This window comes from Electrophorus electricus, chromosome 13, assembly GCF_013358815.1.
Source record: "Electrophorus electricus isolate fEleEle1 chromosome 13, fEleEle1.pri, whole genome shotgun sequence".
Taxonomy (NCBI): Eukaryota; Metazoa; Chordata; class Actinopteri; order Gymnotiformes; family Gymnotidae; genus Electrophorus; species Electrophorus electricus.
In genome coordinates this window covers 22,355,404-22,360,497 of record NC_049547.1, presented here as the reverse complement: position 1 = coordinate 22,360,497, position 5,094 = coordinate 22,355,404, and positions in this window count along the sequence as shown.

Genomic DNA, 5,094 nt, shown 5'->3' with positions numbered 1-5,094 from the left:
TCCGTTTAAAATACATTCACGGTGTGTTCTCCGTGTAACAGCAAGTACACTGGAAAAACCTCGTTATAGCCGATGATGAGTAATAGACCCCCCAAGCTTCTGTTTTGTGTTTGAAATATTCCTAAATGGAAATATACGGGGGCACTTTTCTCGGGGTTAAACCCAGTCCCTGGTGTGCAGCGCGTACTTTGGATGAAACTAATTGTAGGCGATGAGTAAAACCTTCAAGAGAACCACTGCTCTCATCTAGCACAATTATCAGGGCTGCTGAGGTGCTGGTTCCGTCTGGGTTTTATTATAAATGCATATAGACCAAAGTGTGATATAATATATGGGGTAAAACTGTTAGGACCTTGTTCTCTCTGTGTTCTAGCATTGCATAGGAAGTTACATATGTGCGCTTGTTGTGGTACATTACTAGTTTAACAATAAGATACGACGGCTTTTCTCACGTGTTCTCAGAGAAGACAAAGCGGGATAACGGAGATGACCTCATTACTGTGCCATGCGATGCAGTTTATTTGTGTCTGACATAACCAAATGTCTGAAGCTTTGAGGTTGTGGGACATTCAGAACACACCAACCAACCCACCAACTTGTCAATCAATACAAGTGAAATACATGAAAGTGCAAAGTATACATGTCTCTGAGGAACACTACAGGCCTCTTAAACAGCTAAAATATTCAACCTAGCTGTGATACACAGAGGTCGAGGTTTTCAAGCTTTAAGTTTATTTGTCGTGTGCACAGAAAGTCAGAGACAGATGTCCACTGTTTGTGTGAGTCTCAAGCGCTACAGCTACACAAACTGCAAGTACAAATATAAGGTAGCGGATGCGACTAATTACCCAGCTAATATTTGCACACTGACTCTCTGCTAACAGTGCCTTCTAAGGTCTAATGCATGTGTCTGTCTGCAAGATGCATTACACGTAAAGTTACAATTAACTATAGAAACCAAAAGATAACATTATAGCTCACACACACAGATTAAGCATGTCAATGCAGCATCACACGAAAGCATAATGATTTTGCGCCTGCGCAGCATGGAACACCTGTTGAAATATACCTGTCAGTGACATGCAGCAACCTGCACCCGAGCAAGCACATGAGTAGATACAATCTGGTATATCCTGGTTAAACAGCTGTGATCTGATGAGCGCTGTGTACGATGCTGATGAATGGCATCAACTTTTCAGTCTCAGAGAATTCTAGGAATCCCCCCCAATCTTCTTAGGCTTTCTGTCTTTCTGTCTTTCATTTTTACCCATCTTTTGAGAAAATACTGACTGTGAGTTTCTCTGCGTATTGTTCCCGCTCGCTAGCACAGCAGCCTGTAATGCAATGTCTTGTTTTATGCAGTAAATATGGACTCGCCTTCCCAGCAGAGGGCGCTCTTGGCAAGCGGTTGCGCTGGTGTGAGAGTTAAGAGATTCGTGTTGTTTGTTTCCAAGTTACAGCCAGTTCTCACGCGGATTTTAAGCACATTACAGGAAATGAAAAGCAGCACTACTAGTCTTCAATCTTCTGAAGTTCTCCCACGTTACTCCACTGCTGCACTCCCTTCATTGGCTTCCAGTAGCTGTACGCGTTAGATTTAAAACCTTGTTGTTTGCCTACAAAGCCAAAGATGGACCATACATGAGGTCAAAGGTCAAAGCCTGATCCGTACCTCAGGAACTTCCAACTTCAAGTACGGCTCGGCTTGAAACACCAGATTTCAGGTCTCATGGAGACAAGCAACAAAACTATTTTCTGTCCTGGCTCAAAGATGGTAGAATGAACTTCCACTTGCTGTCTGGACAGCAGAGTCCCTTGCAGTCTTCAAACGCAGACTGAAGACCATCTATTCATGGAATATTTAAAGGACAACTGACACTGCTCCCATATAGACTGACTAAATTAATACTTATTGTAGGGTTTTGTTTATTACACTGATGTTGACTAACAAACTCTAGTACTTATTGTTTATTGCACTTATCATTGTTTAAGAGAGACCTCATGTATTTTGTATTTCTAGGTATCAGCAGTGATCCCTGTATTTCTACAATATTCTAGTTCACTGGTATCTTGGACTCTACCCTACTGTACTGTACTAGGATGTGTTCTATGAGTAAATAACAAAGCACTTTTGTAAGTCGCTCTGGATAAGAGTGTAAATGTAAATGATTTAATCTCCTGAGGGTAACAATTCTAGCAGAAAATGAACAAAAAGAGCATTTGTGATTCCGGGCATGTCCACTTTATTAAACTGTAGTACATGAAATTACTCTTATTAACCAAATGGTGACAGTAAACAAGCAGGACATCCATAAAAGAAGATTAAAATAATATTCAACACATTAGCACAGAGGTCACGGACTTGTAAGGCCAAACATGCCATTTTAATTTACATGGTGAGAATCGTCTATTTATTACACAACACTGACTTAAATTTTATAATTAAATTTTTTTTAAATGGTTCTTTACTAATACAATTAGGCTGTATATCACTAAATTAGGGACAAATTGCAACAGTTGTTTTCTAATGCAATCATCATTTCACAACTAACATTTGTTTGTAACTTTGTGCTATTTCACCATGGTCTAACACATTTTAGCTTTTATCTGATGACTGTGAGAATGTAAGCAAGGTTTAAACCACAGTATTACCGATCTATTTACTTACATATGTACAGTGCTTTATTTATTTATTTAACTGCTAACTAGCTTAGCTGGTTATGTTTGTTGTATAAACTGTTATTTATTCACTGCAGTAATTGCTCATTTTGAAGAATTACACATATAGTAAGGTCTCCTGCCAGGGGTTTTGGTCTGTGGCGTCTTTTGACCACTAGAGGTCAGGCCACTAGAAAACCAGACAGCAAATACCACCACGTCATAAAAATAAAGAGGAAAGATTTTTCTCTAGCCTGTATGTACAGTTTTGCAAATCCAACAGCACTTTAAGTTGTACTAAGGCTACATGTATTCAGTTTTCAAATTGTCAGTTTTTTTCAATGCCCTGCAAAATAAAGGGGTAAATATTTTAAACATTTTAAACAAGCTATAATTGTGTAAGAAATATATTATTAAAAATCCCACCATTTCCCTGCTAGTGGAGACATTGGGGTTATGAAGAAATCCTTCCAGTTAAACAAGCTCTTTCACTCCCAAGTTGGTGGGAGGCAAAACTGTTTTGATTATGTGTCTGTGGTCCATGAGGAAGAGATTGAAGGTTGTCCAGAAGCCTCCTGTGGTGGTGGGGCATCTTCACTGCCTCTATAGCTTCTCTAGATGTTCCCGTCTTAGGCATGTGCTCTGCCCTGTGCCACATCTTCACACCGAACCTAATACTCTGAATCCCGTCCACTGGGGTGTTCACCTCCAGACTGTCAATCCAACTTTGTAGTCATTGGTAGTTACCTGAAGAGTTCATGTAAGCAACTGCCCACTTTGTTAATGAGCCCAACTCTTGAGTAAAGGAAGGGTTGTGAGTCTTCAGAACCTGGATGTCACAGGCTGTGATTTGAACACCTGTGTTTTGATTACAAGTGTAACATGCTGGCCCGAGTGCCGAAGGGCGTGGAGCAGGACGCACAGACTTCCTCGACATGGACGAACATTTATTCATATACAACCTAGAGGACGAAAGTGGCACTCACATGTAAACACAAACAATGAACATAAGCACACTAAACACTAACTACTTCTAACACTTAACACGATATTAAACAAACATAGTTAAGACTTGACACATAGTTACACATGACACGCTACATTCACAATGACCAACACGCTGCACACATTGGCACAGGTTTAATTACACATAGACTAACACAATGAAGGTGTGTACAGGTGTGGTTACAACCAAAGATCCTCCCAATTCCAACCACATGACTCACAGGAGGCGAGCGTTGCGTGATAACAAGATCAGATGTTGAATTTAATGGGATTACATTACATCTGGACTGTGCCCTGTACTCCAGACATTACATCTGGACTGTGCCCCTGTACTCCAGATATTACATCTGGACTGTGCCCTGTACTCCAGACATTACATCTGGACTGTGCCCTGTACTCCAGACATTACATCTGGACTGTGTCCCTGTACTCCAGACATTACATCTGGACTGTGTCCCTGTACTCCAGACATTACATCTGGACTGTGTCCCTGTACTCCAGACATTACATCTGGACTGTGCCCTGTACTCCAGACATTACATCTGGACTGTGTCCCTGTACTCCAGACATTACATCTGGACTGTGTCCCTGTACTCCAGACATTACATCTGGACTGTGCCCTGTACTCCAGACATTACATCTGGACTGTGCCCTGTACTCCAGACATTACATCTGGACTGTGTCCCTGTACTCCAGACATTACATCTGGACTGTGTCCCTGTACTCCAGACATTACATCTGGACTGTGTCCCTGTACTCCAGACATTACATCTGGACTGTGCCCTGTACTCCAGACATTACATCTGGACTGTGCCCTGTACTCCAGATATTACATCTGGACTGTGTCCCTGTACTCCAGACATTACATCTGGACTGTGCCCCTGTACTCCAGACATTACATCTGGACTGTGCCCTGTACTCCAGACATTACATCTGGACTGTGCCCTGTACTCCAGACATTACATCTGGACTGTGCCCTGTACTCCAGACATTACATCTGGACTGTGCCCTGTACTCCAGACATTACATCTGGACTGTGCCCCTGTACTCCAGACATTACATCTGGACTGTGCCCTGTACTCCAGACATTACATCTGGACTGTGCCCTGTACTCCAGACATTACATCTGGACTGTGCCCCTGTACTCCAGACATTACATCTGGACTGTGCCCTGTACTCCAGACATTACATCTGGACTGTGCCCTGTACTCCAGACATTACATCTGGACTGTGCCCCTGTACTCCAGACATTACATCTGGACTGTGCCCCTGTACTCCAGACATTACATCTGGACTGTGTCCCTGTACTCCAGACATTACATCTGGACTGTGTCCAGAGTGAAAGTATGAGAGAGAGAGAGAGAGAGAGAGAGAGAGAGAGAGAGAGAGAGAGAGAGATGGTGCGGTGTGGGCAAATACCTCTCGCTGTGT